We start from the raw sequence: 17,579 nt of genomic DNA, 5'->3' as shown, positions 1-17,579 counted from the left end.
CAAATTGAAGGCAGTCAATTCAGGAAGCAAACTTGACCAGTTGAATAGGTAGACTCATAGAGAATATAGAAATTGATCTGATGCATTAGCCTACACCTTTGCGACAGATTGTTACACTGGATAATGTAATTTGTCCCCAGTATTTTAGAATGTCCATAGTAACCAATACTACGAGGTTTCTGGTTGACAGCGCGTGTAAAAAAAATAAGCTATTTGGCGCCTTGATCAAAAAGCCTATCGGGTCATAAAGCTTATAAGCCAATCAAATGACGACGTTCCTTCGGTCTCGAGGGTTATCCCAGCAGACCGGTGAAGAAGAATAATTCGGGCCAGACATGATTTAAGTAAGAAAATATTTCATATTAAATGCTAACGACAGACAGGCAATAATGACTAGCTAGAATGGGCTTGAGTTGAAGTTGGTCCACAGTGCCACAGTTTGATGTGCACCTTGAAATGAGAAACGGTGTTATGTATGCTAGCTACTGTCTACTGTAGGCTAGCTACAGAGTTGTGCCCTCACGTTTCCCTCCATTTCCCACATGACAGTTTGTCTGTGACTTAGACGGAATTTCAAAGATGAGCTAGCTATGTCATGCATTTTATGGTTGTAGAGTAGCTTACTGATATGAGTATGCTATGGTTCTGACAATCTGACAGAATCGTTCTGTCTTTTTGGAACAGAGTAGGCGTACACCTGACACATGTAAAGTACAGCTGCGTTATAATTCTGTTTTGCCCCATAGCTGTTCCACGGTGAGAGCGGAAGTGTGGTACGTGACCAGTGGTCATATTTGCACAGTCCTGTAAGGATTGGTAGGTAGGCTATCAGTTACACACAAACATTTTTCCACATCTCAGTTTATGCTTTTAGTCTGAGGGCTGTTGTTACCTTACCTGGGTTCAAACAGACCATCCATCGAACCAGAGGAATAAGGACCAGACATCTCAGGTGGTTATGTTGCTATGGTTGCCAGCCAGGTTGTGTGTGTCCCAGTCTACCCATAGTGTCTCAGCTCCCATCCATCTGCATGGCGGCCAGTTACCTACCCAAGACTTTTATGGTAACCCTTTTGGTTAACCTCAGTGCTTTGATGAGCCCACACTCATAATCTGAGCTATTTAATGTCTGCCCTACTTACCTCAGGTGTCCCTGTGGTTAGCCATGTGGGTACTCCTCACTGTTTACATTCAATGGGGTGTTGGTTAGTAGAATACATCATCTCTACTATTCTACTCCTGGAGGTGAATGTGTTTACTATTGCTATGCTGATATGTTGCCCAGAAGCGGACTCTGTGTCTGGAGCCAGTTGACATTGACACAGCAGTTAAAACTGGTAGCAGAGATGTGGTTGTTCAGTGTTTATTTTGGTAGTTTGTGGTAATGATTCATTCCCAGAACACCCGCAATGCTTTTAATTCAAAGCACATGAAATTTCCTACTTTCTCAAATGGGGGCCAAATAATATTTTATACTGGTCTTGAATGTAAATATTTTGGAACGAATGCTGAATTTTTGAATGAATGCCGAACTTTGATTCAAACTTTTGACTGGTACTGTTAAAATGCAGTACCAGTCAAAAGTTTGGACACACCTACTCATTCCAGGGTTTTTCTTTATTTTTACTATTTTCTACATTGTAGAATAATAGTGAAGACATCAAAACTATGAAATAACACATGGAATCATGTAGTAACCAAAAAAGTGTTAAACAAATCTAAATATATTTTATATTTGAGATTCTTCAAAGTAGCAATGCTTTGCCTGGATGACAGGTTTGCACACTCTTGGCATTCTCTCAACCGGCTTCATGAGGTAGTCACCTGGAATGCATTTCAATGAAGGGGTGTGCTTTGTTAAAAGTTCATTTGTGGAATTTCTTTCCTTAATGCGTTTGAGCCAATTAGTTGTGTTGTGACAAGGTAAGGGTGGGATACAGAAGATAGCCCTATTTGGTAAAAAAAACATTTGTTTAACACATTTTTGGTTACTACATGATTCCATATGTGTTATTTCATATGTTTGATATCTTCACTATTATTCTACAATGTAGAAAAATAGTTTTAAAAGATAAAATCCCTGGAATGAGTAGGTGTGTCCAAACTTTTGACTGGTAATGTATATATGCCTATAGATTGATAATTAAATAATGTTTTGCTTCCTCTTGCATTCAATAGGATGAGGCCTAGACGAGGAGACGTCTCCATCATCATAATGTGACTCCCCTGGGACCAGCAAGGCACAGACAGGGTGGCTAGCTGGGACCAGAGCCCAACACTCCACATGTCTCTCCACTAGTGGCACTCATCAGGAAGAAGCGGTACCTCAAGGCTTCATTTTCTTCCTAATCCAATTGTGAGTGTATGCATGTGGTCACACACGCATGTACACACACACACACACACACACACACACTACTTATTTCATAAATGTGGCAGTGCTGGCAGCCCATTTGGATCCCAAGGGGCAGCCTGAGCCTCGTCTGAGGGGATGCTGGGAGGAATGTATTAGGGGGTTGGCAGGGAGGGATGTGGCACATGGGGGTGGGGCCTGGAGGCAGCGTCGGGCGTGTTACGAGCAGCTGCCTGTCTGTAAAGACAGTGGGCGATGCTGCAGCAGCCAGGAGCACAGCTCTCCGGTTACAGTACCTGTCCATAAAACCAGGCCCCTCGTCCCCCTCTTTCCCCTCCAGAGGCCCCCCAAGGTCCCTCGGCACAACCTACAAATCACACAGGCGACGAAAGCTGCGGCTATGGGGCCACAATCCCACAAACAAGGGGTTATTTTTGATGTCTGCTGCCCGACATTGAGGGTCAGAGATCCAAATAGGATTGGGTGCTGCCGGGTGGTACGGGTGGGTGAGTAGGGGTGTCTGGTGGTGGTGCCAAATAGAGAGATCCCAGAGTGAGCTGGGATCCTAAAAGCAACGACCAGAAATCAATGACCATCCCATGTATTGCTTTATGTTATTATTGCATACCAAATACTGTTATAAACGTTTTGTATTTCTATATACATTGATGATACTGATAATAATGACAAAAATTGTGTTGGTAGTTAAAATAATGTCATGTATAAGCAGGCAACGTGTTTTTTACCCAGACTCTGGTTGTCAACATTGTACCCACCATAGCACACCACCCCGTTGATCTCCTTGTTAAAATATCTTGCATACTGTATGACATTCAGGAGCCGATGAAGGACCGAGAGAGCAGAGTTAAGTCCGGATTCCTTGTGTAGTCCCTGTGAAGGACAGTTAATGGCGGATTTCTTTACTGCACAGTTTGGCACACCCCTTTTTATTTTTTTTTACTGGGAGAGGAGAAGGCTTAACAGTTCAGAAACTAGTAATAAGCGCCATGTGAACTATACAGGTCCTTAAAATGAGCTCTCAGATGCTGTTTACAAGACCGGTACCTTTTAAGAGTCTGTCTTTTCCAACGGCGGAAAGTCAAATTGCCCTCCTCTTAATTATTGTCAGGGTGCATGATTTTTATGAGGACCAGTCACAATGCTATACACCTGACAATTTAATTTAGACTCTTATTAAAAGAGAGCGGTTGGTTCTGTCCATTGTATTTATTTATTTTCGTTGTCATTTATGTATTTGTTTGTTTATTTATGTTTTTGTTTATGTATATACAAATACGAGGTTGACATTTGGGGACGCCGATAACATGATTGTGGCTTTGCGGTTTAGCAGCCTCTAGCACTTCTTACTATGAGGTGTGAGCTTTGGCAGTGTGGGCGAGCATCGTGCTCCGTAGACCAGTAGCCAGTAGGTGGTGGTAGTAACACTAGTATGAATCAGACTCCTGTATTGGCCAATGATGTGTATGTCTAGGATCTTGGCTCAGTAACCAGGGGAAGGAAGAGGGGGAGAATTGGATGGAGGGGCCTTTGGTGCACTGTGTTTCCTGTTAGTAGGCACTGGGGAACTAAAGCCTTTACAGAAATGACATGCTGCTGACACAGAGCTTCCCGGGAGCAGCTCAGTATAGCTGGATCTTATTGTAAAAGCTTGGGTAGCAATGTGTTTAACTTGAAGAACAATATACAATCAATTTAGAAAGCCGTCCCAATGAAACCATATGTTGATGGAACCATACATTGTTATTACAAGGATTTATAGTCAGTGCAGTACATCCCACTCAAATCTGGATGTTGGGAGAAAATATTTCAATATCGTGAATGGAAATGCAGTTAAACTTGGTGCTAGCCGGGCGCTGTTAGTCATGGATGGTCAGTGTTTAGTCAGGGATGGTCAGTGTCTAGTCAGGGATGGTCTGTGTTTAGTCAGGGATGGTCAGTGTTTAGTCAGAATGCACCTATCTGTCCCTCTGTCTGTCTGTTTCTTCTCTTTCAGATGACTGTGGATCAACCTGACCAACTGCAAGTTCAAGAGCGGTGAGTACCTCCCTCCCTCCCTCCAGTCCTCCTAATGATCAAACCTGATGATTAGCAAAGAGATGTACACACTGAATGACTGAATACAGTAATGACTAATGATAATGGATTGTGCTTAATCCCTATAGAGCTGATCAATCAATGCCATTGTCTCCATGATGTAGTGCCATTGATCAAGCGTCATTAAAATATCATTAATTGAGCTCATTAACCTAGACCTATTGTTCTCTCAACACTTGCCACTCGCATCAGGTTTTTAGTATGAATCAAAAGTGATTGACAAGCTGGTTTTTTTTCATATTCTGTATTGCGATATTTATCAAATGCTGATCTAGTGTAATATTGTTAACCTGATCGGCAGTGGAATTAAGTGTCAAATTTGTTTAGTACTGTCACAGTCAAATGTTGGTACACCAGTATGATGACAGATATATCCCTCTGACTATTTGACCCATCGTACAGTTTCAATGATACACACAGTTAGATATTGGAAAGACCCAATGGTTCTGTCTTGTCACGTTGAAAGTAAAGGAATTATCCCGACACATCAAGTATTTACAGACTCTTCCAAGACGGTCTCGGCATGACCAATATGAATAGTTGGCTAACTTACACTACCGTTCAAAAGTTTGGGGTCACTTAGAAATGTACTTGTTTTTGAAAGAAAAGCAAAAAAATGTGTCCATTAAAATAACATCATATTGATCAGAAATACAGTGTAGACATTGTTAATGTTGTAAATTACTATTGTAGCTGGAAACAGCTGAAGGCCAGCATCCCGGAGTCGCCTCTTCACTGTTGACATTGAGACGGGTGTTTTGAAGGTACTATTTAATGAAGCTGCCAGTTGAGGACTTGTGAAGCAGCTGTTTCTCAGACTAGACACTCGAATGTACCTCTAGCTCAGTTGTGCACCCCGGGACTCCCACTCCTCTTTCTATTCTGGTTTGAGACAGTTTGCACTGTTCTGTGAAGGGAGTAGTACACAGCATTGTACGAGATTTTCAGTTTCTTGGTAATTTCTCGCATGGGATAGCCTTCATTTCTCAGAACAAGAATAGCCTGACAAGTTTCAGAAGAAAGTTAATTGTTTCTGGCCATTTTGTGTCTGTAATTGAACCAACAAATGCTGATGCTCCAGATACTCAACTAGTCTAAAGAAGGCCAGTTTTATTTATTCTTTAATTAGCACAACAGTTTTCAGCTGTGCTAACATAATTGCAAAAGGGTTTTCTAATGATCAATTAGCCTTTTAAAATGATAAACTTGGATTAGCTAACACAACGTGCCATTGGAACACAGTATTTCTGATCAATTTGATGTTATTTTAATGGACAAAAAGTGTGCTTTTCTTTCAAAAACAAGAAGAATTCTAAGTGACCCCAAACTTTTGAACGGTAGTGTAAATGTCCAAAGCAATATCTTTGAGTTGAATAGAAGCTCAGCCTCCAAAATTAGGTCATGGTGTGTTTAGTAAGGGCTGTATGACTTTCTGTGGAAGGGGGAGAGAGAGAGAAGGGAAAGGACTATCTGGGCTGGGGAAGAGACGCTAAGAGACCGGCTTTAGGATCATGGGCAAACCGCACGTATATACAAGCCCATAAAATTGTGGCATGCTTTGTTGGCAGAGCCAGACGGCGTTCAGACTGCTCTACATTCGGGGCATGTGATGAGAAGGCAGCTGTGCTGTGCCTCCATTCCCTTCGCATAGGGATTTCCCACACTCTGTGTCTCTGGGTTCAAACAACATACTATAAGTGTGTAAAATGCACAACATGCACTCACATGCAAACACACCCACACAGAGAGGGAGAACATGAGCAACCATGTACACAACCACAGAACTAAGCAGTAAGCATTGCGACCATATCCAATCTGCAACCACAGAACTAGTCAAGTTCTGTGTAGTCAAGTACACAGCCACAGATCTACACAATCACAAAACCCACACAACTACAGTGCCTTGCGAAAGTATTCGGCCCCCTTGAACTTTGCGACCTTTTGCCATATTTCAGGCTTCAAACATAAAGATATAAATCTGTATTTTTTTTGTGAAGAATCAACAACAAGTGGGACACAATCATGAAGTGGAACGACATTTATTGGATATTTCAAACTTTTTTAACAAATCGAAAACTGAAAAATTGGGCGTGCAAAATTATTCAGCCCCTTTACTTTCAGTGCAGCAAACTCTCTCCAGAAGTTCAGTGAGGATCTCTGAATGATCCAATGTTGACCTAAATGACTAATGATGATAAATACAATCCACCTGTGTGTAATCAAGTCTCCGTATAAATGCACCTGCACTGTGATAGTCTCAGAGGTCCGTTAAAAGCGCAGAGAGCATCATGAAGAACAAGGAACACACCAGGCAGGTCCGAGATACTGTTGTGAAGAAGTTTAAAGCCGGATTTGGATACAAAAAGATTTCCCAAGCTTTAAACATCCCAAGGAGCACTGTGCAAGCGATAATATTGAAATGGAAGGAGTATCAGACCACTGCAAATCTACCAAGACCTGGCCGTCCCTCTAAACTTTCAGCTCATACAAGGAGAAGACTGATCAGAGATGCAGCCAAGAGGCCCATGATCACTCTGGATGAACTGCAGAGATCTACAGCTGAGGTGGGAGACTCTGTCCATAGGACAACAATCAGTCGTATATTGCACAAATCTGGCCTTTATGGAAGAGTGGCAAGAAGAAAGCCATTTCTTAAAGATATCCATAAAAAGTGTTGTTTAAAGTTTGCCACAAGCCACCTGGGAGACACACCAAACATGTGGAAGAAGGTGCTCTGGTCAGATGAAACCAAAATTGAACTTTTTGGCAACAATGCAAAACGTTATGTTTGGCGTAAAAGCAACACAGCTGAACACACCATCCCCACTGTCAAACATGGTGGTGGCAGCATCATGGTTTGGGCCTGCTTTTCTTCAGCAGGGACAGGGAAGATGGTTAAAATTGATGGGAAGATGGATGGAGCCAAATACAGGACCATTCTGGAAGAAAACCTGATGGAGTCTGCAAAAGACCTGAGACTGGGACGGAGATTTGTCTTCCAACAAGACAATGATCCAAAACATAAAGCAAAATCTACAATGGAATGGTTCAAAAATAAACATATCCAGGTGTTAGAATGGCAAAGTCAAAGTCCAGACCTGAATCCAATCGAGAATCTGTGGAAAGAACTGAAAACTGCTGTTCACAAATGCTCTCCATCCAACCTCACTGAGCTCGAGCTGTTTTGCAAGGAGGAATGGGAAAAAATGTCAGTCTCTCGATGTACAAAACTGATAGAGACATACCCCAAGCGACTTACAGCTGTAATCGCAGCAAAAGGTGGCGCTACAAAGTATTAACTTAAGGGGGCTGAATAATTTTGCACGCCAAATTTTTCAGTTTTTGATTTGTTAAAAAAGTTTGAAATATCCAATAAATTTCGTTCCACTTCATGATTGTGTCCCACTCGTTGTTGATTCTTCACAAAAAAATACAGTTGAATATCTTTATGTTTGAAGCCTGAAATGTGGCAAAAGGTCGCAAAGTTCAAGGGGGCCGAATACTTTCGCAAGGCACTGTACACAAGTCCTATCCATTACCACAACCTTTTGATTATGTTATTCACAAACCCAGTACTACACTACCGCACACAATTCAACACAACACCAAAGTAACACTTGTGATACTCAACCAATTAACCACTTGTGATACTCACATCATGAGCCAAACCACACATTTCCTTCACTTCCTACCAATGGCAAATAAAGATCCTTAGATCCGTTCTCTAGTTGAGTGTAAGATGTAGATTATTATTTCCAGAAATTATTAAATGCATGTTCAGTATCTTCATGCGAAAATATATGAAATATATGCTAATTTGGTATTGTCTACATATGGACAGTCTGTCAATGGTATCAAGACCAGTAAGTTGATACAGTACCATAATATGAACACATACTGATAATATGATGTAAAGTACCTTCAGAAAGTATTCACACCCCTTGACTTTTTCCACATTTTGTTGTGTTACATTTTTAAAAATTGTATTCATGGAAAATAAAACACTAATATACACTACATGATATAAAGTATGTCGAACATTGCGTTCCAAAATCATGGGCATTAATATGGATTTTGTCCCCCCTTTGCTGCTATGACAGCCTCCACTCTTCTGGGAAGGCTTTCCACTAGATGTTGGAACATTGCTACAAGGACTTGCTTCTGTTCAGCCGCAAGAGCATTAGTGAGGTCAGACACTGATGTTGGTCGATTAGGCCTGGCTCGCAGGTCAGGGCTCTGTGCAGGCCAGTCAAGTTCTTCCACACCGATCTCGACAAACCATTTCTGTATGGACCTCGCTTTGTGCACAGGGCCATTGTCATGCTGAAACAGGAAATAGCCTTCCCCAAACTGTTGCCACAAAGTTGGAAGCACAGAATCGTCTAGAATGTCATTGTATGCTGTCGCATTAAGATATTCCTACATTGGAACTGAGGGGCCAAAGCCGAACAATAAAAAACAGCCCCGGACTATTCTTCCTCCCCCACCAAACTTTACAGTTGGCAATATGCATTCGGGCAGGTAGCGTTCTCCTGGCATCCGCCAAACCCAGATTTGTCCGTCAGACTGCCAAATGGTGAAGCGTGATTCAGCACTCCAGAGAACGTGTTTCCACTGCTCCAGTGTCCAATGGCGGTGAGCTTTACACCCCTCCAGCCGACGCATGGCATTGAGCATGGTGATCTTCGGACGTTGTAACAGTAATCGACAGCACCATGGTGAACAAAAGGACACGTATACAAATACAATCAGTGGGAATAGGGGTCAGGTGTGCGTAATGAAAGTTCCAGAAGGATCCGTGACAAGTTATGTCCTCAAACACTACAGTCCGCAAAAACACTAGAGTTTAACTATAGTAATAGTACAGTATTTAATTTGCATATACCCTGCCCATTCCCCTCCACCATATCCCAATTTGTGCCACCCACAAGTGAGAAACCTACATGCCAAGTATAGACCATTTATTGTGGTCCCTACTGGTTATAGAAAAGAGCAGAAGCTCTGAACTATCTGTTCAGACCCCAATCCTATCTACCTACAGGTTATAGAAATGCAACCATGTTCTATGTTAAATATAATAAAACAAAAACACTAGTGTATACTACAGTCTGCAAAAACACTACAGTCCTCAAAAAAACTATGGTTTTCCCACTATAGTGATAATACAGTATTTAAACTATAGTATTTTTGAATGTGGGCCTGACAGAAGATCAACCACTTCCCTGGCATGATGGAGCTGTGCAGGAAGAACATACTGGCTCGCAACATTTACTGCATGCTGAAGAGGTTCCCCAAGGAGTACAACATCTTCCCCTGCACCTGGTGACGCTTCCATTAGTCAATTGGCACTAACCTGGTTAAACCAAACTGAATGCTGCGCTCACCATCAGGGCATAACATTTACTTTTTTGTCCCCCCCTTGCCACTGTAGGTTAAAAAATCTAGCCACTCAGAATTTCTTTCCAGACAAAATATTTTATTGCAGCTAAAATTACACCAACAAAACACAAAAAAATGGAATAGCATGCTCTGTAATGTTTCTAAAACACTCTAATGTATTACTCGTAAGAAGTAACTAATGTGGTATATTGAATAATATATTTTTTAACCAAAATATCACAGATGGGGGGGAAAAAGGTTAACCGGCCACTTTAAGACCGGGAAGTCACCGTGGTAGCGAGACTCAAGTCATGTTTGTGCCTGTGAGATTAAGGCTGCATTTCAAACTCATAAAAGACACACCCTCCTCCATTTACCCTCACTTTATGCCCTTGGGGGAATCCCCGCGGCCATCTTTGTCGTCGGTCCAAACGATTAGCCATACAAGGGAATTTCGCTACGTAAGCCCCTCAGCCCTCGTTTTTGATCCAGTTTGCGAGTGTACAATTATGTTCACTTCGGAGCCTAAAACGCCCCTTAATTCAATTCGCAATGATTGTACATCCGCTACGATAAGTCCGCCAAAACTTAATACCTCAATGTCAATATGGAGAAGATAACATACAAGTGTAAGTAAAAGCAAATGTAAATAAGTTAGAAATTGTGTTATTAATGCTCATGACAGATCAAACAAGTCTTGTAAAAGTAATGATGTTTTTGTTTGGTTAGCTTTTGGAAATGGTATAAATAAAACATTTTCCTTCCGAAGTTCCAGCTAGGCAGTTAATTAATTTTCTAGCTATCATAGAGTAGGCGTATATTAATAATTATATAGTTAATATAAGTAGACAAGCAATCCATAATTGACTGTAGCAATTGACTGTAAAATGAATTCCTTCCTCCCTTGCCCTGCAAGTGTAAACTCGTCAGATGTCATGATACGTCATCAGAAGTGTCCACTTAATTTGAGGGCTGAGGGGAGAGGGGGTTTCTTTTAAGTGTTTGGAATGCAGCCTAAATCTGATTAGTGGAGATTAGTGAAAGTGGTCTTCTCTTCCCTAGCAGTTGAAACTCAAACATAGAAAAACAACCTAGCTTGTGAACAAAACAATGTAAATTAGCCAGGAAACACAAGGACAAAGTCTCGCTGTGGCAGCGAGAGGTAGAGTAGGCTATATAGAATTTCTTTGACTTTGTGCGATTAATTTACCAGCTATGAAACAAAACGGCGCCAATGCTTTCAAAACAGCTGCTGCAGCATTTATTTGACCATGTGATCATACTTGACTATTTTTATTCATAAATCAAATGCTTGCTTTGTGGAGCCCTGACCCCCAGCGTGGCTGGTGAAATAGACATCTTACTCGACAATGCCAAAATACCCGTATTTGGCAGGCGGTGGGTGTTAATTGAATGACCTGCTCACCATTCAATCTGGTTTAACCAGGCTAGATTGATACACCTTTTACATTAGATAATACACCCTTATCCTTTGATTGCATGATGTCTGTGAATGGAAATCCCGAACTCTTTCTTAGAGGGCCGAGGGTAGACGGAAACTATTGGCACTGTACCCTGCGGTGTACTTTGGAATTTGATAATGCTGTCTATTTGTTATCTAAATCAAGGGTTCCCAACCTAGGGGACCTTACTTGATTAAAAAATATATATTGTTTATACTGATCTAAAGTAACGCAAAAATCTGCATTGATTTAGCCTAGAAACAAGCTGTAAAATGCCAGAGGAAGACACTGCTCAGATGCCCATGGGAATATCTTTGGTTCGTTTCTATGACCTACAGAAGCTGACCTTCTAAAGTCAAAGAAATTTGGGAAGTAATCTTATACAATGTGTGACTGTGTCACTATCAATTGATCGAATCACTTTCTGTAAAAGATAATTAGTATAATTAAATTGAGGGCTCATATAAATTATCCTAATAAAACATATTTGGTAGCAGAAAAACATTTAGGGAAATCGGGTCGAGACTTTATTTTCCTTATTATTATTATTATTTGTGTGATTATTATTATTACCATTATTATGTTTTAGCATTAACTAGCCTACCAAAATAGGATGAACTTTATTTTATTTTATTGTACTGCATTTACAAGAAGATGTGAAGAAGAATATGCAGCTGTGTTGGAAAAGGATCTAAACATCTGTGCTTCTTTTTTTGGCAACTGAAGCCTTTTATAAAACTGCCTCTTGTATTTAAATGTCTTTGTTGTGTCCCTCCCACTCCCGCTCCACATTTACAGCGACTTCCAGGCCTACACCAGGGCCAAGAAGCACAAGATGTACAGTACCAGTCAAAAGTTTGGACACCTACTCATTCAAGGGTTTTGCTTTATTTGTACTATTTTCTATGTTGTAGAATAATAGTGAAGACATCAAAACTATGAAATAACACTTATTTCAATGTCATTGTTCTTTCATGTTCATACTGTGTAGTTTTGTTAGGGATCGTATTTAAAGCTTAAAGTTTTTTATGCCACATGCACAAGTACAGTGAATTGCCTTTCTGGCAAGCGCTAAACCCAACAATGTAGTATTCAATATTAATGTAGTGCGACAAATAACATAAGGTAAAACAAAAACACACGAGAAATTAAAATAAGAGCACGAGAAGTAATTTAGCTATATACAGGGTCAGTTCCAATACCAGATTTACAAGGTGACTAGACCTCAGGATACAGTATATGATAAACAGTGTAGCAGCATATGATGATTGTACTGTATGTGAGTGTGTGTAAATGTGTCAGTCTAAATGTGTGTGCATGTTACGTGTGTGTGTGTTGGAGTGTGTGAGTGTGCATAGAGACGGTGCAAAAATAAAATTAATGTATAGTACAATGTAATGTTTAGTACAATGTAGGATAGAAATGCTAACATTTGTTTTCTGTTGGTATTGATATGTTGTACATCATCAGTATGTTGTAAACGTGTTCAAGGGGATTGAGACAGACAGGAACACAATCGAACACAGACACGCAGGCAGACGGACTTAGATAAGATAGACATCTGTCCTTGAACTCAGACCTACAGTGGGTGTGTTCAATCTTGCTCCTCTCAAACCGTATTTGTTTACCGGTGATATGGCCCCATTGATGACTCAAGCTACCGTTTTACTAGCTCTTGTCATAAAAGACTTAGCAACAATGCCAAACATTCAAACACTGTGAATGTACTCCTGTTCTCTAGTTCCTCTTCGACAGTCTCTATCTCACTCACTGTCCCCTTTCATGCATCTGACCAACTACACCATTAACAAACACAGTGAGAACTTTGTCTGGGACGAGAACGCTGTTAGCAAAAGGTGATCTATTGACACGAGTCTTCCTGGGCTTTCACTTTGATGCTGTATTTGACTATCCAGCTATGGTATTTCACCAAGGTGTTCCTGTAGCGTGGGTATTTACTCGTGCTTGGTTCCAGGAGTGAAAGGCAAGCACAATGCCTATTCTTTTAGGTATAAATTCTACAGGTTTCCCTCTCATTAGGATAATGGCTCAATCAACTTGAGAAAACCCTGTCGGTCACAAAACAGACCATGCAAATGCGACCGGTGTCGGAATGAAGCAGCTAGAACAATTAATGTCAGTCTAAAAGCAATGACTCAGAGCTGTCAGTCATGTCCCACTCTGAGACTTATGGCCATCTCTGGCCCAGGTCCCCCGTACCATACTCGTATCAGTATGCAAGAGCCACAGCCAGGCTTGTCAGCAGGCCAAGCATCCAATCTTATTTGCAGCATGTGTCACGACTCAGGAGGCTGATATACTGCCACTCATATTTCATCACTGCCTTGATATGTCAGGCGTATTTTTGCCCCCAAACAAAACTAACTGCAAGAACCTTAACAGTGTGGATAAAGTGAAAATGAAGTTGTCTGCAGTTGTACACACAGACAACATTGTGACAGTTGAAAGTGTTTTCGCAAGAAGAGGCAGCGGCATTGGAACAGGTCTATGACATGACGCTCAACCGATACTGTATGTGGCGACATTCCTGTCTGTTTGAATGGTCTTTGTCCCGCTCGTGGTCTTTCTCTCTCTCCCCCCTCCCCACAGGAAGTTGACCCATCTGCTGGAGACGATGCACTGATACGGGGAAGGTGTGGGCTGACATCGAGGATGTGGTGATCAAGGCTCTGGTCTCAGCCCACTCAGTGCTCCAGCACAGCTACCACACATGCTTCTCGTACCACGCCGCCTCCAACACCGCCACCGGGGCCTACTTCGAGATCCTGGGCTTCGACGTGCTCATCGACTACCGCCTCAAGCGCTGGCTGTTCGAGGTGAGACCACACACACTCACTTGCTCATGTATTTGTACAGTGTGATATACTTGTGTATTTGTGTGTGGAGATCAACCACTCCACTAGCTTCACTACAGACTCCAGGCTGGACAGAGAGGTGAAGGACAGGCTGCTGTATGACATGATCGTGCTGATTAACCTGGGGGCCTGTGACCGACGCAAAGCCACTGAGGAAGAGAGGAGCAGGATCAGAGACTGGCTGCAGCACATCCGCTCCAAGGAGACACGGTGTGGTGAGGACCCTGCAAAACTTCAGTCACAATAGAGTCACAGCACAGTCATTGTAGTCACTTCACTGAGTCATGATAGAGTCACAGCACATACAGTGGGGCAAAAAAGTATTTAGTCATCCACCAATTGTGCAAGTTCTCCCACTTAAAAAGATGAGAGAGGCCTGTAATTTTCATCATAGGTACACTTCAACTATGACAAACAAAATGAGGGGGGAAAAAATCCAGAAAGTATTGAGATAAACATTTGTTATTGACCAAATACTTATTTTCCACCATATTTGCAAATAAATTCATTAAAAATCCTACAATGTGATTTTCTGGATTTTTTTTCTCTCATTTTGTCTTTGATGTTTTTCATTCATATCACAAACCAATGTTTAGAAAATCATGATGAAAGTGGCCATTTCAGGCCTGTTTTAGACCTGCCTCTTGTAAAATCCTGTTATCAGTGAACCGTGCATGATACAAACAACATCTTTGTGTCGTTATACTCCTTATAGTGTGCTGTAAAATATGGACTATGTCTAGATTAAAATAAAAAAATAACATACTTTTTTTTCAACATTGAAACAATCAATATGAATACCTCAAAAGTACCCTTTTTTGATTTTGCTCATTTTTATAGACATTGTTTTAAACAATGTATGAGCACTATGAACACAGTGAATGGGAACATGGATTCAAAGTGAATGGGAAAATGGATTCAAAGGGAATGCCCTCTGCTGGTGATTTGCTGAATGTGATTAGTTAATAACCTATAATGTCCATTTCTATATATAAAATGGGTCATATCTTCGAAAGTAGCAGAGCACCCACACTGGAAATGTGAGGTGTTTGAAGAGTATATTATTCCAAACAAATTAAAAAGGGTACTTTTTGAGATATTTGTATTTTTGTTTTATGTTTAATAAATTAATGTGAAACATTGTATTTCAGAATTCAGACATACTCCATATTTTACAGCACACTATCAGGAGTATAATGACACCAATATGTTGTCTGTATCATGTGCTATTCATAGATCGTAGGGTCTTACAGGAGGCATGTGTAGGTCTAAAAAGGGCCTAAAATCTCCACTTCCATCATTACTTTTTCAAAAATGGTTTGTGATACAAATGTAAAACGCATATCAAACATCCTTCCTCCCAATGACGCTTCTATGTGAGAATTGCCAGAACAATCTGATATACCAAAATTATTTTTGGGACTTCCTGGCATGGAATCACCCAATTGAGTCATAATACAGTCTGCTGCTCTTGAATCACAATAGTCTGCTGCTCTTGAATCATAATAGTCTGCCGCTCTGGGTCATAATAGTCTTCTGCTCTGAGTCATAATAATCTGCTTGTCACACGCTGATCTGTTTCACCTGTCTTTGTGCTTGTCTCCACCCCCCTCTAGTTGTCGCCCATCTTCCCATTATCCCCTGTGTATTTATAGCTGTGTTTGTCTGTTGCCAGTTTGTCTTGTCAGGTCTTACCAGCGTTCTTTCCCGCCTTCCTTTTTCTCTAGTTCTCTGCCTCCGAGCCTGCCTACCATCCTGTACCTGGCTGACTCTGACCTGATTACGAACCCGTGCCTGCCCTCTGCCTGCCCTGTGTTTCTAATAAATAATCTGAGAACTGTACTATCCGCCTCCCGTGTCTGCATCTGGGTCATATCCAGAGTCTGATTGTACAAACTGGCCATGACTAACCCAGCAAACGCTTACCAGCTCTGCAGCGCCATCTCCTCTCAGGGAGCCACCATTGGAAGACACGAGGTGTTACTTCAAGTACTTATGGAAGGATTCCAGACCTTGGCGGTACGCCAGGACCATGCCTTCAATACATTGCTGGAACAATTCCTCGGATTGTCTGTGAGGCAGCCCACCACTACAGTAATCCCCCAGACTGTCAATTACCCCACTACCACCGGCGTTTCTCCCCAATCTACCCCGGCTTCCCAAGAACCCCGCATACTTCCTCCGGATCGCTACGCTGGAGATCCCAGATTCTGCTGGGCGTTTCTCTCCCAGTGTTCTCTCATCTTTGAGCTGCAGCCTTCTTCATTTGGATGCTACCCTGGTGTCGGAGCAGGAAATCCCCACACAACCCCTCTCCATTCCCATGGACGTCAGAGCGTTGGATGGGCGCGCTCTATTGGCAGAGTCACCACACCACGTGTACCATTAACCCGAGAGTGTTGGGTAATCATAGTGAGTTTATGCAGTTCCTGCCCATCGAATCCCCTCATGCACCTGTGGTTTTGGGGTTTCCTTGGCTCCAGAGGCACAATCACCTGATCGACTGGGCTACTGGTTCTATCCTGGGTTGGAGCCCGTTTTGCCATGGGCATTGCCAGAAGTCGGCGCTGCCTGCCCCAGGACGTCTTCCTGTGGGCTTGGGAAAAGGCCCGGACCTCTCCCCCGTTCACGCGGAGTACCAGGACCTCCAGGAGGTTTTCAGCAAGGCCCGTACCACCGCGCTTCCTCCGCTTTGGCCCTATGACTGCGCCATCGACCTTCTCCTGGGCACTACACCGCCTCGGGCGCAGCTTTTTTCCCTGTTGGGTCCGGAGACCAAGGTGATGGACCTGCACTTTGCCTGCCCTGGCGTTTCGGTGGGTCCCCCGTGGTACGGATGAGCTAACGTAGGCTAAAGCGATTAGCATGAGGTTGTAAGTAACAAGAACATTTCCCAGGACATAGACATATCTGATATTGGCAGAAAGCTTAAATTCTTGTTAATCTAACTGCAATGTCCATTTTACAGTAGCTATTACAGTGAAATAATACCATGCTATTGTTTGAGGAGAGTGCATAGTTATGAAATTTAAAAGTTATTAATAAACCAATTAGGCACATTCGGGCAGTCTTGACACAAAATTTGGAACAGAAATGCAATAGTACATTGGATCCGTCTAAAACTTTGCACATACACTGCTGCCATCTAGTGACCAAAATTAAAATTGCGCCTGGGCTGGCATAATACGTTATGGCCTTTCTCTTGCATATCAAAGATGATGGTACAATTTTTTTTTTAAATGAATGTTTTTTTTTTCTTTGTATTATCTTTTACCAGATCTAATGTGTTATATTCTCCCACATTCATTTCATATTTCCACAAACTTCAAAGTGTTTCCTTTCAAATGGTATCAAGAATATGCATATCCTTGCTTCAGGGCCTGAGCTACAGGC

General features: G+C 41.9%; 1 long non-coding RNA gene across 3 annotated transcripts; it reads left to right on the top strand.

Annotated features, from left to right (window-relative positions):
- Nucleotides 1–278: 278 nt before the first annotated feature.
- Nucleotides 279–17,095, top strand: LOC110486175. 3 transcript variants are annotated; one of them, XR_005035525.1, is made up of 6 exons: nt 279–344; nt 2,179–2,356; nt 4,368–4,408; nt 13,921–14,147; nt 14,218–14,401; nt 15,914–17,095. It is a non-coding gene; the product is annotated as an uncharacterized LOC110486175 (long non-coding RNA). The 3 variants fall into 3 exon arrangements; XR_002468041.2 differs by having other exon boundaries at nt 12,109–14,147; XR_005035526.1 differs by lacking the exons at nt 279–344; nt 2,179–2,356; nt 4,368–4,408 and adding an exon at nt 10,279–10,476 and having other exon boundaries at nt 12,109–14,401.
- Nucleotides 17,096–17,579: the final 484 nt, after the last annotated feature.

Source organism: Oncorhynchus mykiss, chromosome 13 (assembly GCF_013265735.2).
Source record: "Oncorhynchus mykiss isolate Arlee chromosome 13, USDA_OmykA_1.1, whole genome shotgun sequence".
NCBI classification, from domain to species: domain Eukaryota; kingdom Metazoa; phylum Chordata; class Actinopteri; order Salmoniformes; family Salmonidae; genus Oncorhynchus; species Oncorhynchus mykiss.
The sequence above is the reverse complement of the archived record's forward strand: the minus strand, read 5'-3'. Positions and strand labels throughout refer to the sequence as shown.